The sequence below is a fragment of the Geotrypetes seraphini genome, chromosome 3 (assembly GCF_902459505.1).
Source record: "Geotrypetes seraphini chromosome 3, aGeoSer1.1, whole genome shotgun sequence".
NCBI lineage: Eukaryota > Metazoa > Chordata > Amphibia > Gymnophiona > Dermophiidae > Geotrypetes > Geotrypetes seraphini.
The window spans coordinates 329,214,674-329,233,408 of record NC_047086.1 but is presented as its reverse complement, the minus strand read 5'-3'; positions in this window follow the sequence as shown (position 1 = coordinate 329,233,408).

Here is an 18,735-nt window from a genome sequence, read left to right as displayed (position 1 = left end):
CTTGTCTCTTAATTTTCATCCCCTCACTACATAACCCAGTTATAGTAACATTCCATCCGATTTGGCTCCTGCCTACTTAAATACCTTGGGGCCACCTAACTCGATATTCAGCAGCACTAAACCGGGATGTGGGGGAAGGAAGGAGGGGCTTTGTAAGGAAATTGGAGGGGGGGGGCTTTAAAATAAAATTATGTAGGTCCTAGCCAATATTCAGCTTGGGCTCACATAATTGCCTTATATGGGGCCCTAGATGAATATCAGTCGAAACTGTAAAAGCTCCAGTAACCTACCCACCCACATTAAACCCCTGTAATTCAGTGCTGGTGCCTGGACATAGCCCAGCACTAAATATTGGCAGCTAATTTAGATAGTGATGGTAAGCATTTTTTTTTAAGTGTTGACCACTAATGATAATAATTTTAGTCTTATATACCGCCATATCAAAAAAGTTCTAGGCGGTTCACAACAAGGTGAGCTAATACATTGGATACAGATAAAATACAAATTAGAATAATGGACTTAAAAACAGATAAAGACAGAAAGCATTTACAATATAATGCAGAAAATACCGTCATGGCAGGGAAAGAAATAATACATAGAACAGATAAAATACATGAAGTTGAATATAAGGAACTTGTTTGAAAAAATGAAGCAGAATGCATTAAGATACCAGCCTATCAAAGATTTGAGTCTCTAACAATTTTTTAAAATCAAGATAGGAAGAGACCTCTAACATAATTTTTCCAAGCCATACATTCAATTTAGTGGCTTGAAATGAGAGGGTTCTCTCAAGGAACTTTTTATAATGACAGGATTTTATGGAGGGATGTAAAAACAAGTGCACTCTACGTGTGGTCTTTTTGCCATGACTCAAAGAAAAATGAGACACAAGATAACCTGGTAACAAACCCGAAACAGATTTATAACAAATACAAGAAAATTTGAACAGAAAGGAGTGATATGCTCCCATTTTTTAAAACCAAAAATGAGGCAAACGGCAGTATTCTGAATCGCTCTCAATTTTTTGAAAATTTTCTTGTAAGCACAGATATATAATGTTACAATAATCAAGAATATTTAAGATAGAAGACTGTACCAGTAAATGAAAGGAAGTTTCATCGAAATACTTCTTAATGGTACAAAGCTTCCAAAGCACAGAGATACATTTCTTAAACAATAAATCCATATGTTGTTCCAATGTGAAATGTTTATCCAGAGTCACACCCAATATTTTTATGGATTGTTCTATATTATAGTCCAACCCATTCACGCATATTGTTGTTTCTTTAATCTTATTGTTGGGAGTTGCTAAAAAAATTTTTTTGTTTTTTCCGCATTTAATTTCAATTTATAAGCTGAATATCAGTTGTATTTTTTTTTTTTTGCCCATGGGGGCCAAAGATCATTGCTACCTCCAGAGCACATTAAGCAGATTATCTCTATTGGTTGAGTGTGAAGGAGTCAAAGATTCTTCCTCATGAATGATGCTATTATATCAATGGGCAGCAGAGTGTGCTAGTTCATTGAGCTGGCAGTTAGGCTATCCTCCAGGAAGTGGTGCTAACTGACCAGAACAAGTCCTGTCTGACTCTGACGTGGGGCTTAAGCAGAGAGCAGTATATCTGTTCCAGTTTGGAATTCATTAAGGGAGGTCCCTGTGGGAGGAGACTTCCCTGAGCAGAAGAAGCTCAGAAGGGCTGCCTGGGGGCCCTTAGGATGAGATGGTTAGTGTTTAGCTGAGGTCTGTGGTAAGCCAACTTTATTACTTGAATACTGTGAGAGCTGGGGAATTGATCAAAAGCTGAGGCTGTTGAACTGAATGTAACATATAAAAGTTAAGGGTATATCTTTGCCTTCATTTAGCCTATGAGGGAATAGGCTCGGGTGGATCTCTCAATAAAAGTGTTTGTTACACCTTCTAAAATGGTTTAAGGAGAAATTAGGTTCTTACCTGCTAATTTTTTCTTTTAGTCCCTCCAGACCGGCACAGAAACCGATGGTTAATAGCTCACCATGACCAGCAGGTGAAAACTAAGACAAACTTTTGGCTTTAGTACAAGTGGGCTGTGCAGTCCCAAGTACAATCAGTCTGACGAATAGCCAAGCAGAACTAAGAACATAAATGCCTGCACCGGATCAGACCTGGGGTCCATCCAGTCCGGTGATCCGCACACGCGGAGGCTCAGCCAGGCATACCCTGGCGAATACATTAGTCACTCGTATCCCTCAATGTGTCCCGCAAGAAGATGTGCGTCCAATTTTTCCTTAAATCTTAGAGTGGTGGTTTCCTTCACCATCTCTTTCGGGAGAGAGTTCCAGGCGTTCACCACTCGCTGTGTGAAGCAGAATTTTCTGACATTTGTCCTGGCTGTGTCCCCTCTCAGCTTCAGGCCTGACCTCTGGTCCGAGTCTGGGTCACATTTGCCAATGTGAATAACACTGTTTCTTGCTCACCATCCTTTCCCTCTGCCGGTGAGTGAGCTTGCTCCATTTTGTCGATTCCTTTTAGCAATTTAAAAGTCTCTATCAGATCCCCTCTTAGTCTTCTCTTCTCAAGGGTGAATAATCTCAGTTTTCCGAGGCGTTCTTTGTAGCTCAAGTTCTCCATACCTTTTACTAGTTTCGTCGCTCGCCTCTGCACCCTCTCCAGCAGAGTTATATCCCTCTTCAGGTATGGAGACCAGTGTTTGACACAGTATTCCAAGTGTGGTCTGACCATTGCTCTATAAAGTGGCATTTTGACCTCCCTTGATCTACTCGCCTAACATCCTGTTAGCTTTCTTTGCCGCCGCTGCACATTGAACCAACGGCTTCAGGGTCCTGTCTATCAGTACCCCCAGGTCTTTTTCTTGTTCGCTCTTCCCCAATGTTATACCTAACAGTTTATACTCATACTCCTTGTTTTTGCTGCCCAGGTGCATCACTTTGCATTTTTCTACATTAAAACTCATCTGCCAATTTTCTGCCCATCTCTCAAGTTGCTTCAAATCTCTCTGGAGTTCCTCGCTGTCTTTTTGTGACCTGATTGCCCGGCATAGCTTTGTGTCATCTGCAAACTTGATGATAACACTGGTCGTTTCTTCTTCCAGGTCATTTACAAAACTCCAAGCTAACCCTCTCTTACTCTCTCCACCAACAAATTGTATCTAAACGCATATAACTTTCCTTAAACTAAACTACTGTATTTCCCCCTTCTCTCTTTCTGCTATACTCTCCCTGTACTCAATTCTCTCCAAAATCTATAAATCCAATTACTAAACCTGTTGTATTACTTATATATCTATTTACTCTCCACTATGTATGTTCATTGTAGACCGTTCTGAGCTACTGGGAGGACGGGATAGAAATCCAAATAAATAAATAAATAAATAAATAAATATTGAATAAGATAGGCCCAAGAACCAAGCCCTGAGGCACACACCGCTAGTTACTTTCTTCCAGTCTGAGTACTTCCCATTTATGCCAACTCTCTGTCTTCTGTTTTCCAGCCATTTTCCTATCCATCTTAGTATATCCCCTTCTATTCCATGGCTTTGTAGTTTATTGAGAAGTCTCGCATGAGGTACTTTGTCGAACGCTTTCTGGAAGTCCAAGTATATTATGTCCACCGGTTCTCCTTTATCGATTTGTTTGTTCACTCCCTCGAAAAACTGAAGTACCGTATTTTCATGCATATAACGCGCGCGTTATACGTGTTTTTACAAACCGTGCATAACCTTGTGCGGTATACGCGTGAGCGCGGTATATAAAATTTTTTTTACATAGTTCCCACCTCGCCCGACACCCGATTCATCATCTGGAAGGACCGCTCGCACTCCCACCCCGATGGACCGCTCGCACTCCCACCCGAAGAACCGCTCACACCCCCACAGTCTCCCCCCTCCCCCATGGAGAAGCTGTCTACCTTGTTTCCGGATGCCAGTGAGCCCAGCTGTTTCCTCTGCCGGCGGTCCTGCCCCTTCTCTGAGCCCTGCTGCGCTGCTTCCTCTTCCGGCGGTCCCGGCCCTTCTGTGAGCCCTGCGCCTGCGCTGCTTCCTCTTCCGGCGGTCCCGCCTTTTCTCTGACGTCAGAGAAAGGGCGGGACCGCCGGAAGAGGAAGCAGCGTAGCGCAGGGCTCAGAGAAGGGGCAGGACCGCCGGCAGAGGAAACAGCTGGGCTCACTGGCATCCGGAAACAAGGTAGACAGCTTCTCCATGGGGGAGGGGGGGAAGGCTGTGGGGGTGCGAGCGGTCCATCGGGGTGGGAGTGCGAGCGGTGGGGGTGCGAGCGGTCCTTCCGGATGATGAATCGGGCGTCGGGGGGGGGGGGGCATCAGGCTTTCAGGATGGGGACAGGACTTCAAGGGGGGGCAGGCAGACCTTCAAGGGGGGACAGGACTTCAAGGGGGGACAGGCAGACCTTTAAGGGGGGACAGGACTTCAAGGGGGGACAGGCAGACCTTCAAGGGGGGACAGGACTTCAAGGGGGGACAGGCAGGACTTCAAGGGGGGACAGGACTTCAAGGGGGGACAGGCAGGACTTCAAGGGGGGACAGGCAGACCGAAGGGAGTGAAAAAGCTATAAAATAAACCCACCAGCATGTCAATGTGTTGAGAGGAAGAGATGTTCTGGGAAATTCTGCTGAGAAAACTCCGGGTCCATTTCCACCCCCCAGTTACCGTAGTCCACTCCACTGAACTGGTTCACACACTGAGTGGTGTTGTGCCTGCGTAGTTGTTTTGGGATCTCTTCTAGTGGTTTGTCAGTATCTCCTTGTGGTCCAAGGAAGGAAACTTTGTTAACCTTAGCATTGACCTTCAGAATATATTTGTGTGGCATTAGGCTATGTAGTGATCGAAAGAAAAAAACAGACCTTTGCACATTTTTGCACTATATGGTGGGTGTATGAGGAGATTCACATTTCCTGCACAGCTAAGTCCTTGTGAAGTTACCTTGTTCTTTCTGTATTTGACATCTAGCAAGGTCTCTGTTTGGAAGGAAAGATTTAAGTTATGGTAAAAGCAGATAGCGTTGCTGGTTTTAAAAAGGTTTGGACAAATTCCTGGAGGAAAAGTCCATTGTCTGTTATTAAGACATGGGGGAAGCGTCTGCTTGCCCTGGATCCGTAGCATGGAATGTTTGCTATTCTTTGGGTTTTGACCAGGTATTAGTGACCTGGATTGGCTACCGTGAGAATGGGCTACTGGGCATGATGGACCATTGGACTGACCCAGTTAGGCTATTCTTATGTTATGTTCTCATCTGTAGGGGCCTTTGTTTTCACTTCTTATTTTAATGTATTTTTTTCTGGAAACTTATCAGTGTTTTTTATAATGGGAACAAAAATGGAAGAGAATTACCGTAATGTGTGTGGAATGGGGGGGGGGGTGTTTAACTACCATAATTTCTTCAGCTAAATACCGGTAATTCAATCCACCTCAACCAGACATAGGAGAACTCACGCACCATTCACACACCCTCCAACCAAACACGTGAAAAGAAAAAAACTGTTCATTCTTATAAACAACCGTATAACTTTTAATCTAGAGTTAGTGAGTATGAATTCAGCAACAAGAACAGAAATTACATGTTCATTCTTATAAACTATAACATTAACCGGTAGATCAAACGAAGTATCGAGGACAAAATAATCTAAATACAGTTACCGTAATTACGGTAAAGTTGTAAATAAACAAAGTTTACAGGTTTATTCAGTCATCATCATCACAGTCATCTGAATCCTTGAATCCATCAAAATCTGAATTGTCATCATCGTCATTAAATAAAGTGAGCACGGCCTGCAGACGATCCTCGTTTATTTCCGAAGTAATATCGTCATCATCATCGCTGATATCCATGTTGTTGCCTCCTTCCGCTGCACTGGTAGTACCCGTAGTGTCATTGGTTTCATAAACAATGCCCGCTTTTCTAAATCCGTTTCGAATGGTATCTGGTGTTATTTTGTCCCATGCTGAAGCCACCCACTTGCAGACTTCTGTGAAAGTTGCCCACTTCAGCCGCCCCGCGGGTGTGTACTCGTGCATGCCACTCTGCATCCACTCCTTCCACTCCTTTCTAATAAAAGTCTTGAATGGATGATTCACTGCGATGTCAAGTGGTTGCAGCTTACATGTTAGGCCTCCAGGTATCACAGCGATGTGGGCACGAGTAGAATTAATGTAGGCCTGAACATTTTTTTTCTTTGTGGGCAGCCATGGCATCAAAAATTAACAAGGATTTTTTTGCAAAGAATCCACCCTGTCTTGCCCTAAAGCATTTATCTACCCACAATCTCATTACGTCGCAGTCCATCCATCCCTTCTTGTTGCAGTGCACAACCACACTGGTGGGCAGCTTTTCACGGGGCATAGTGACCCTTTTGAAAATGAGCATGGGCTTTAACTTAACCCCGCTAGCTGAGCAACCAAGAACGACTGTAAAACACGTTCTTTCATGCCCAGTTGTGGTGATGGCAACAGATTTAGTACCTGTGGGGGCTATGGTTCTTGTCGCTGGAATGTCGAATGCCATTGGAATTTCATCCATGTTGATGACGTCCTTTGCAGTGATGCCAAGTTCAGATATTTCTTTGGCGACAAAGTCACGGAAATCAATCAATTTTTGCTGCCAGTCATCTGGAAGTCGCTGGCCAACAGTTGTTCTCATTCTAACTGATAGTCCGTTCCTTTTCATAAATTTTGAGATCCATGTGAAGCCAGCTTTGAAGTCGGGTATTCCTCTTCCATTGGCAAGTAGTTTTGCCTTCATCTGAATCGCAACAGTAGAGACTGATTGATTTTTCTCCCTTCTCGCCAGAATCTACTGCTTCAAGTCATCCTCCAGCTGAGGCCATTTTGGTTTGGCCCCACGATGTGCCCGTTTTCGCGGATTGCATTTCTCCAGTTTCTTCTTATCTTTTCTCCATTCACGCACCGATGTTTCTCCAACATCGAACTCTCTCGCTGCGGCCCGGTTGCCTATTTCCTCAGCTTTCGCAATGACTTGAAGCTTAAAGTCCGCTGTATATGACTTTCGTCTCATTCCTGCCATTATGGCGGTAAATTTAATTGATAAACTCTACTACCGGGTAGATATATGCAGAATACCAATCTGAAGAGATCAAATTAAAATGAGGGCTCTACATGCAGCATTAATCTTTTATAGGCTTACCCAAAGGCTGAGATGCTGTTATATAGTCAAAATAGTATTCACTGGGCAAATTACAAGGCCAGATAGAGGGGGGCCACAGCCACGTGGTGAAAAGCACACCGCCAGAAAAACCGCCTTGGTGACAGGTCAAAAGCGCGTCCCCACAACCCGGCGCAGAAAACTAAGCGGCAAGCATGCTCAGACCATTGCGCATGCTTACAGAGTCGGGGCAGCGAACGGAAAGTCAGGGCAGCCAGAGGAGAGTCGGGGCAGCGCACGGAGAGTCGGGGCAGCGAACAGAAAGTCGGGGCAGCCAAAGGAGAGTCAGGGCAGTGAACGGAAAGTCAGGGCGGGTGAACGGAGAGTCAGGGCAACCAGAGGAGAGTCGGGGCAGCGAATGGAGAGTCGGGGCAGTGAACGGAGAGTCGGGGCAGCGAACGGAGAGTCGGGGCAGTGAACGGAAAGTCGGGGTGGGTGAACGGAGAGTCGGGGCAACCAAAGGAGAGTCGGGGCAGCGAATGGAAAGTCAGGGCAGCCAGAGGAGAGTCGGGGCAGTGAACGGAAAGTCGGGGCGGGTGAACGGAGAGTCGGGGCAACCAGAGGAAAGTCAGGGCGGGTGAACGGAGAGTCGGGGCAGCGAACGGAAAGTCAGGGCAGCCAGAGGAGAGTCGGGGCAGCGAACGGAGAGGAGAGTCGGGGCAGCCAGAGGAGAGTCGGGACAGGTGAACGGAGAGTCGGGGCAGCGAACGAAGAGTCGGGGCAGCGAACGGAAAGTCGGGGCAGCCAGAGGAGAGTCGGGGCAGCCAGAGGAGAGTCGGGGCAGCGAACGGAAAGTCGGGGCAGCGAACGGAGAGTCGGGGCAGCGAACGGAAAGTCAGGGCAGCCAGAGGAGAGTCGGGGCAGCCAGAGGAGAGTCGGGGCAGCGAACGGAAAGTCGGGGCAGCTGAACGGAGAGTCGGGGCAGCTGAACGGAGAGTCGGGGCAGCCAGAGGAGAGTCGGGGCAGCCAGAGGAGAGTCGGGGCAGCAAACGGAGAGTCAGGGCAGCGAACGGAAAGTCAGGGCAGCCAGAGGAGAGTCGGGGCGGCATGCGCGGTATACCCGTGAGCGCGGTATATAAAAATTTCTTTACATAAATTTGTGTTTTCCGCGCGCTATACCCGTGTGCGCGTTTTACACGGGTACGCGTTATCTACGTGAAAATACAGTAAGTTTGTCAAGCACGACTTCCCTTTCCTAAAGCCATGCTGACTACCTCTCAGCAGGTCATGGTTATCCAGATGCTGTACTATGTTGTCTTTAATCAAAGCCTCAACCATTTTCCCAGGGACCAATGTGAGACTCGCAGGTCTATAGTTTCCTGGTTCTCCCCTTGATCCTTTTTTGAAGATTGGGATGACGTTCGCTATCTTCCAGTCTTCTGGTATCCGTCCGGTTCTAATTGACATGTTAGCGAGGGATTGCAGTAGTTCTCCGATTTCCACCTTTAGTTCCTTTAATACTCTCGGGTGAATTCCATCTGGGCCAGGGGATTTGTCACTTTTTAGTTTGTCAATCTGATAGTATACCTGGTCCAGATCCACCTTCACTGTGGTGAGGCTCTCCTCTATTTCCCCCTTGAAAACTTTCGCTTTCAGGTATTGATTTGGTGTCTTCCTTGGTAAAGACAGAAGCAAAGAAGGAATTTAATCTGTCTGCAATCTGTTTGTCCTCTTTGATGTATCCTTTTCTTCCTTGGTCGTCGAGAGGGCCCACTGTCTCCTTTGCAGGTTTCTTCCCTTTAACGTATCTAAAAAAGGGTTTGAAGTTTTTGGCCTCTTGGGCTATCTTTTCCTCATAGGCCCTTTTGGCTTCTCTCACCGCCTTGTGGCACTTCTTCTGGTCGTCTTTGTGACTGTTCCAAGCCTCGGTTGTTTTCTCACGTTTCCATTTTTTAAATGAGTCCTTCTTTTCCCTAACTGCATCCTTCACCTCTTTGGTTAGCCAAGCTGGTTCTCTTTTGGCTTTAATTTTCCTTCCTTTGGCTATCTGCGGAATGTATAGATTCTGTGCTTTGGTGATAGTATTTTTTAGTAGGGACCATGCTTGGTCTACCGTTTCGATTTCGGCTATCCTTTTCTTGATCTGTTTTTTTACCATGGCTCTCAGGTTATCGTATCTTCCTTTTTTAAAGTTAAAGGTCGTGGTTAGGGTCTTGGTTCGCTTCCCCTTCCCGATGTCGAGTTTAAAGTAGATCATACTGTGATCACTCGTCCCCAGCGGGACTGTGACTTCTACTTCTTTTGTTTGCCCAGTTATGCCATTTAGGACCAAGTCCAAGGTGGCGTTTCCTCTTGTCGGTTCTCCTACCATTTGTTCTAGGAAGCAGTCACCCATCATTTCCAGGAACTTTATTTCTTTGCCGCAGCTTGAGGTTACTAGGTTCCAGTCTATTCCTGGGAAATTGAAGTCTCCCATGATTGTTACATTGCCCGTCCTACATTCATGTCTTATTTCTTCTATCATCTCAGAGTCTGTTTCCTCCGTCTGTCCTGGGGGTCGATAGTAGAGACCTATTTTTGTCTGCTCCGTTCTGTCTGGGGATCTTTACCCAGAGGGACTCCAGTTTCTTTTTCTCCTCCGCCTTCCCTTCTCCAGTAGACTCTACTCCTTCCTGGACATATAGGGCAATGCCTCCCCCTTTCTGCCCTGTTCTGTCTCTTCTGTAAAGCTTGTATCCCTGCAGTACTGTATCCCATTCATTTTCCTCGTTCCACCATGTTTCTGTTATGCCAATGATATCTATTTCTTCGCGTCTTGCTAGTGTCTCCAACTCCCCCATTTTATTTCTCAGGCTTCTGGCATTTGTGTACATACATTTAAGCTCCCTTTGTGCTGCTTTCTTGGACTTCTTGGGCTTCACAGTCCTTATTGTGTCTTTTACGGCATCTATTTACGCTCCATTGTTGTCTCCTTCATTTGCTGCAAGTTCTTCCCCTTAAGAACTGTGAACTATAACAGCAACAGCACTTCCAGAAGGAGAATAGCAACTAACAGAGATATTGATTAGAATAAGAACCTTCAAAAATGTCCCCACAGCTTGCCAGCTATGTCAGATTAACCAAATGCTGCTGTTCTTTTAATCTCCCCTAAAAACCCAGACAAAAAGTTACCACAGAAAAAAACATACTCTTCGTGCAAAACTCTGAATAAAAACGACAGGGTGTGGTCTGTACCAGTCTGGAGGGACTAAAAGAAAGAAAATTTGGCAGGTAAGAACCTAATTTCTCCTTCTTTCTTATCTCTCCAGACTGGCACAGAAACTGATGGGACGTACCAAAGCAGTACCCATCATGGGTGGGTCCCCCGAAGGGCTGCCACAAGAGCGCATCGAACACTGTGTCCCGATGTGCCTTAACATCCACACGATAGTGTTGTGCAAACTAATGGAGAGAAGACCAAACCGCAGCTTTACAGATGTCCATCAGAGGTACAAGAGAAGACTCAGCTTAAGAAGCTGCCTGATCCTGAATGGAATGAGCTTTGAGAAATTCAGGAATAGGTTTCTTTTGAAGAAGGTACGTTGAAGTGATAGCCGCCTTGATCCATCGCGCAATGATAGCCTTGGAAGCGACCGAGACACTGAGCTCCTTAACCGAGAAGACTGGCATCCTTAATGAGCACCGTCCACTAAGGCTGGTCCAGATTCACTCACTGCACCAGATTGGAAGACTGTAGCCATCAGCGGAGGCTGCAGCAAACTAACCCTGAAGAGGAACGGAAGAGTCCAGATCGTGCATCTGAGGAAACCACCACCAAAGAATGGCATACTGAAGGGGGCACATGTAAGCCTGAGCCCACCTGACCATGTCCAGGGAGGCCGCAATCGACCCCAAGACCTGTAGAAAATCCTGCACCCGAGGACACAGACAGTCCATCAGGAAGTGAATCTGCGACTGCAACTTGCACACTCGGGCCTCTGGAAGGAAGACCTTCCCTAGGCAGGTGTCTAAGAGAATCTCGATATATTCCAGGCGCTGAGACGGAGCCAACCGGCTCTTGGACAAGTTGACCACCTATCCCAGTGACTGCAGGAACTCTACAGCCCGAATTGTAACTCTGGAGCTCTCCTGAAAGGACTTTGCTTGAATCAACCAGTTGACCAGATAGAGATGGACTAGGATGCTCTCCTTGCGTAAGGCCGCCTTCACCATCGCCATAATCTTGCTGAAAGTCCACAGAGCCGTGGCCAGACCAAAAAGAAGCGCACAAAACTGATACTGCTTTCCCAAAATTGCAAAGCGAAAGAAATGCTGATGGGAGGCCTGAATAAGAACATATAAGTAGGCCTCTGTCAGATGAGGGAAGTCAGGAACTCTTCAGGCTGGATCACCAGAATGATAGATCTCAGGGTCTCCATATGAAAAGACGGAACCCAGAGTGCCTTGTTGACACCTTTCAGATCCAAAATGGGCCAAAACGTTCCCTCTTTCTTGGGCACCATAAAGTAAATGGAATACCTGCCGGTGCAAACTTCCCAAGGGGACACTGGGACCACCGCTTTGAGGTCAAGCAACCTTTGCAGCGTTTGATGAAAAGCCCACTTCTTCCAAGCTGCCTGACAAGGAGAAAGAGGAAACAATCTGGCAAGGGCCAGGAAAACTCCAGAACATACTTCCAGGACCCACTGATTCATTGTGATCTGGGCCCACCCCTGGTAAAATTCTCACAATGAGACTCCCACTGGCATCAGGGAAAGGGCCTGCAAGGAGTCATTGGGGGCCGGGCGGGTGGCAGAGGGGCCTCCGGATGAGTCGCGCCTCCCCCCGGCTGGTGCCCCAAAAAGACTGCATGTACTGAAAGAAACGGCCCCTTGAAGGAAAAGCCGCCCCCCTGGGCGACTCCACCCCGCAAAGGTGGGTTAGAATGGTCCTCAGGAAGATGGGGCAACTTAATCAGTCAAGGCCTGAACCAGCCTGTCCAAATCCTAGCCAAACAAGAAAGAGCCCCAAAAGGGAAATTTACGAAACTTAGCCTTAGACGCCACAACTGCTGACCAACCCTGGAGCCACAGGGTACGGCGAGCAGCTATTTTGAGAGCCATGGACTTGGCCAAAGCCCACACCAGATCATACATGGCATCTGAGACATAAGCACCCAGCTCAATTTTAGCAACCTCTTTATCACCAATGACCAGTCACTCCTGGTCAAGAACACGCTCGGACCACTGGAAACAAGCCCGGGCCACCAGACCGCCACACCTTGCCACCTGGACCGCTAGGGCATCCACGTCAAAACTTTGCTTAAGAAGATACTCCAACCTACGATCCTGAGAGTCCCGCAAGGCTGAGCCTCCTTCAATTGGCACCGACAAGCGATGGCTAAGGACCACAGCATCAACCACATGCAACTTCAAGGTATCCATATCCCCATCAGGAATTGAATAAAGCCAAGCCATGGACCACGCCAAACAAAAAGGCACTTCCTTCCATTGCACGTTCACTACACCTGAATATCCTGATGCATAGGAAAAGAACAAGAGGCCAACCAGATCCCCCAAAGCAGGATCCACCAAACACGGGGGCTCTGCGTCTTCCTCAAAGTGCAAAACCGATGAAACCTGAAGAATAAGCTTCTATAGCTCTTCCCACTGAAAACTACGCACCACCGATGCATCCTTGGCAGCCGGCGTCTCTGAAAAACACATGTCCATGTTATCCGTCCCCTCCTAAGAGGATCTTGGGGATCTAACACCTCATCAGACGAAAATGCATCTGTAAACAGAAAATACTTGTCCCACGAAACTCGCGACTGCTTGGACGAAGGTTGAGGGGGGGGGGATTGGGCTGTAGCCAACGCTGAGGGGGGCAGAATGGGGGTGGACATGGAAGGCAAAAGCCCCCCGGGAAAACCAGAGACCCTCAGGGAAGAAACAGGACCCCCCGACGCCTACAAGTAAGCCTTATACATGGCTAAATCTAAATCTGGGGCAAACCCCCCTGGTGGAAAAGCAGGACTCACTGCAAAAAACCTGCAAAAAAAAATCCCCTGAGTCCTGCAGCAGCAAAGAGGCCTGAATAGATCCAGCCATTAAAGCCGGCATCTGCGAAAAGGCATTATTGGCAGTAAGGGAAACCTCATTTCCCTGACCTTCGGCGTCTGAGAAAATCCCTGTGTGGGCTTCCCCATTGCCTGTTGCCGATGAGCAGTGCACACGCGAAGGGAAACCCTGCTTGCCGGCACCTGAAACCGACGAGGATCCCCCTTCATGGCGGCCGCTGCACGTGCCTGGAGCACAATGAGCTCATTGCGAAAACCACTACAGGGGAAAAGAAAAATGATGGTTAGCAATAAAATGCAATTAACCTTAATTGAAGGCTTCCCTTCAGACTGGCACTGCCTTAGAACTTTTTTTTTTTTCAATACAACTTTAATTAAAGTTGAACAGACCCCATTGGCTCTCAAAGCTATATGCCTGGCCGGTAGTTGGTGGCAAGGCTTACAACTGAGGCACCTCTACAGAAAAAAATTCAGGGAGGTGGGGGGAAGGACTCGACCAGCCAAGTGTGACAGACCTGAGATCTGATGGACCTCCGAAAGGGTTTCCCAGGCTCAATCTGGCACCACAACCAGGGACAAGAAGGCCAATTAAAAACAACATCCAACAGCCCTACACTAAACCAAGGAAAGACCTCCACCTGGAGACTGAGAGCAGACTGACTGTACTTAGGACTGCACAGCCCACTTGTACTACAGCCAAAAGTTTGTGTCTCAAGTCTCCACCTGCTGGTCGTGGTGAGCTATTACCCAGTTTATGTGCCGGTCTGGAGGAACGATAAAGAAGTGTGCTGTTTGGGGTGAATGTGCAGGATTCCTGGAAAACCCGGCCAGGAATGCATCAAATTGAGTCTTCATATTGCTTAGCACAAAAGTTTAAACACTGCTGTTATAGCATCTCAAGCTTGTCTAGGAGCAAAGTGAGACCCAAGAATTAAACCAAGATTTTTGCTGTTCAAAGAGTCATTGGATTTGTTTTATTTAATTAATTTTTATACCATTCTCCTAGGGGAGCTCAGAACGGTTTAGATGAACTTATTCAGGTATTCAAGCATTTTTCCTGTCTGTCCCGATGGGCTCACAATCTATCTAATATACCTGTGGCATTAGGGGACCAAGTGACCTGCCCATGGTCACAAGGAGCAGCGTGTATCAGATCCCACAACCCAGGGTGTTGAGGCTGCAGTTCTAACCCCTGTGCCATACTCTAATATAATATGGTAAGATATAGCATGGCAAACATTGTCTGACAGGGATGGCAAAACAGTTAACAAATCATGGTAAATCATAATATGACAATCCAATAAACTGCTGCTTCTTTCTCAAACCATATAAATTCTGTGTAAATGGATGATAAACACTTGTTTACTCCAAAGGTCTCAAACTCAGGTCCTCAAGGGTTGTGAAAAAAATTATGCAAGTTATATGCCCACTCTCTCCACTGCATATACATTTACATTTTTCCTAAAGTTCAACTGGTGTTCAGCCTGGTTTACACAGGGGCAGCCTGTAATAAAAATGGATAATGTCTGGCCTGCAGTACTGATAAACAGTTACATGCATTTTTGTGATATGAGTTTATATTTTTAATTTAGTAGAACAGGCATTGCTTCTGTAGCAAATGCCAACAGATTGACTTAATGATTTCTATACTCATCACCACCACTATTCAGAGAAGCACTTCAATGTTTAGAGTTCTACTTATCCTGTTCCCATTTGTCCAGTCACTAAAGGTGGTGACAATGTTGTTGCTTTCCAAGGGAAATAGAGAATTTCTAGAGTTATGAGGTCTGGCAATTAAGTTTGTGAACTCATCCTAGAAGAAATGCTACCCGCATGCTGAGGACCGCGTGCTGAGGACAGGCAGGGAGTGAAGGAGAGCGGGGAAGAGCAGGAGAGGCTCGGAGAAGCAGGAGAAGGGAGCCGCCGAAGGAGTTGGAAGGCGGACAGGCAGGCTATCAGCAGGGTTAGCGGCGAGAGGGAGCTCTGCCCCCTCCCTCACCGCATCAGAGACAGCATCAGCGCTCGGGCTCCCCCTTAAAAGGAGGCGAGCCAACGGCGCGCGGCCGTTCATTGCGCAGTAAAGGCGAGCAGCAAAGGCACTCGCCTTAGCGAGAGCGCCTTTGCGAAGGAGCCTTGTGAGGGAGCCAGGAGCCCAGGCCGCACAGCATACCAAGTTTTAAATCGTCAAAAAAGGTACTGTACTTCTTTTCTCTCATTCATTCATTCATTCTTTCTTGTTCTTCTCTACTTTTCCAGCACAGCAGGAGCCACCTTAGCAAACCACACACAGGGAAACTAAGAAGGAGGAAAACAAATGGAGGCGGCAGGAACCCAGAGGAGCTTCCCGGTGTACTGCACTGAGTGTCATATGTACGACTACCTCCCTTCGGTTAATGCAGTCGGTGTCAGGAACTGGAAAGCCTGAAGAAGTAGGTCGGTAGACTGGAGGATAGGATCCAGGAGCTGGAGGGACTCCACACCTCAGAAGAACCGTGCTGGGCGACTGAGGATCCCGTGAGAGAGAGCCACTTCGATGAGCAAGTTAGGGAGCTTGAGAGATTCATCGAGGAGGCCTGCAGGATGGTGGAGATACAGGATCACCAGCAACACAGACAGGAACCAGCAGATGGAAGACAGAAATCACCAGACACCGGGGGAGTAGGACCTTACGAAGAAACTGAAAATACAGAGGAGGCAAAGACTCACCAGAACCCTGAGGGAGAAGTAACGTACCACACTAAGGACACATACCTGAGACCGAAGAGGAAGTTGAAGAAGGGAAATTCTGCTATCGTAGTGGGAGACTCAATCCTGAGAGAAGTGGACAGTCGTGGCAGGAGGAAGAGAGGACCGGCTGGTGACATGTCTCCCAGGGGCAAGAACGAAGGACATCACTGATAGAATCGAGAGGATCCTGGATGGAGCTGAGATGGAAGAGACAGTGGTGATAATCCACGTTGGGACCAATGATGTCAACAGAAGACACTACAGCAGGATTGCACTAACTGACCAGTTCAGGATCCTGGGAAGGAAACTGAAGCTGAGGACACAGAAGATAGCTTTCTCAGAGATCCTGCCAGTACTGAGGGCGGATGCAGAGGCAGGCCGAGCTACAAGCAATAAACGCATGGCTGAGGAGATGGTGCGACGAGGAAGGTTTCCACTTCATAAGGAACTGGACAACCTGGGGAAAGAGCAAGCTCTACAGGAGGGACGGACTGCACCTGAGCGCAGCAGGGACGAGACTGCTGGCAAATAACGTCGAGAGAGAAATAGAGAAGGCTTTAAACTGAGGAGAAGGGGAAAGCCGACAGCTGACCTGATGTTGATGCTTCGGACAAGAGTATCCAATAAAGATACTGAACGGGAAAAATGCGTGGAAGAGGTCAAAGGTGAACTACAGGGGTCCAAGGACCAAGTGAAACCAGAGATCAAAAAGAAGAGGAAACAGCAGGAGCATGAAAAATGTTGGGAAGAACCTAAAAGCCAACTACAGGACAAAAAAGACGTACCACAGGGAGAGGAGAATCAAAGCGAATTTCAGGGGTTGGCAGCCCGTGAGGGGGACAGCAAGAGAAACAAATCGCGAGAAAAAGCAGCAGGGGCAAAAAAAAAAGCGGGACTTAAATTGCCTATACGCCAATGCCAGGAGCCTAAGGACCAAAATGGAAGAACTGGAGATCATGGCCATAAGAGAGGACCTAGACATAATTGGAATCACAGAAACATGGTGGACAGAGGACAACAAATGGGACGTGGTACTGCCGGGGTACAAACTTTATAGGAGAGACCGGACTTGTAAGAAGGGAGGAGGAATAGCACTATATGTAAGGGACTCCATCCACTCAGTCAGGATGGATAAGGCAGCAAAGGCGGAAGGACTGGAATCAATTTGGGTCAAATTAACAGGGAAAAATGGAGCTGACATAAAAGTGGGACTGTACTATCGCCCACCTGGAAAACCAGAAGCAAACCTCCACGACCTGGAAGCAGAATTGAGATGGGAGTGCAAAAGCGGAATTGTGATGGTGATGGGGGACTTCAACTACCCAGGGATTGACTGGAGTATTGGTCACTCCAACTGCGCAAGGGAAGAGGAATTCCTAGAGGCTGTGAGGGACTGCTTCATGGAACAGCTAGTCAAGGGACCAACGCGAAGGGACGCCACTCTCAACCTAATCCTCAACAGATTAGGGGGACCTGCAAAGGAGGTGGAAGTAGTAGGGCCTCTAGGCAACAGCGATCACAACATGATCCTGTATAAATTAGAAGTAGGGACCTCAAGGGTGAAGAGAACCACATCGACAGCGCTCAACTTCAGGAAAGGGAACTATGATGCTATGAGGAAAATGGTGAGAAAGAAACTCAGAAACAGCTCTAGAAAGATGGGGACCATAGAGGAAGCATGGTCCCTTCTCAGGGACATGGTGCAAGAAGCACAAAACCTATACATCCCCAGGTTTAGGAAGGGGTGCAAAAAAAAATCGAACAAAAGACCCGGTATGGATAACAAACGAAGTAAAGAAGGCGATAGGTGACAAGAAAGTGTCTTTCCGAACATGGAAAAAGGACCAAACTGAGGAAAACCGGAAGGAACACAAAAAACACCAAAAGGAATGTCACCGAGTGGTTAGAAATGCTAAGAGACAATACGAAGAGAGGCTTGCTGGGGAAGCAAGGAACTTCAAACCATTCTTCAGATACATGAAAGGGAACCAGCGAGGGAGGAGGTGGGTCCGTTAGATGATGGAGACAGAAAGGGAGTGGTTAAAGAGGAAAAAGAGGTAACCGATAGGCTAAACCGGTTCTTCTTGTCAGTCCTCACAAGTGAGGACACTTCCAATGTACCGGAACCCGAGGAGACCATAAGTGGGGATCAGGATGAAAAACTGGAGACCTTAGAGGTAAGCTATGAGGATGTCCTCCGACAGATAGACAGACTGAAAAGTGACAAATCACCGGGCCCGGACGGAATCCACCCAAGGGTACTAAAAGAACTGAGGACGGAAATAGCGGACACACTTCGACAAATCTGTAATCTATCCTTAAGCACTGGGAAGGTACTGGAGGACTGGAAGCTAGCGAATGTCACACCTATCTTTAAAAAGGAATCGAGGGGTGACCTGGGGAACTACAGGCCGGTGAGCTTGACTTCGGTTCCGGGCAAGATGATGGAAGCATTAATAAAGGATAGCATCTGTGAACACATAGAAAGAAATGGACAGCTGAAACCGAGCCAACATGGCTTCTGCAAGGGAAGATCGTGTCAAACAAACCTACTGCACTTCTTTGAAGGGATAAACAGCCAGATGGACAAAGGGGGTCCATAGATATCATTTATCTCGACTTCCAAAAGGCCTTTGACAAGGTGCCCCATGAGCGGCTACTTAAGAAGCTGTGGAACCAAGGAGTGGGAGGGGATGTACACAGATGGATCAGGCACTGGTTGGCCGGCAGAAAGCAAAGGGTTGGAGTGAAGGGCAAATACTCCGACTGGCAGAGAGTCACGAGCGGTGTTCCGCAGGGGTCGGTGCTGGGACCACTGCTGTTCAATATATTTATCGATGACT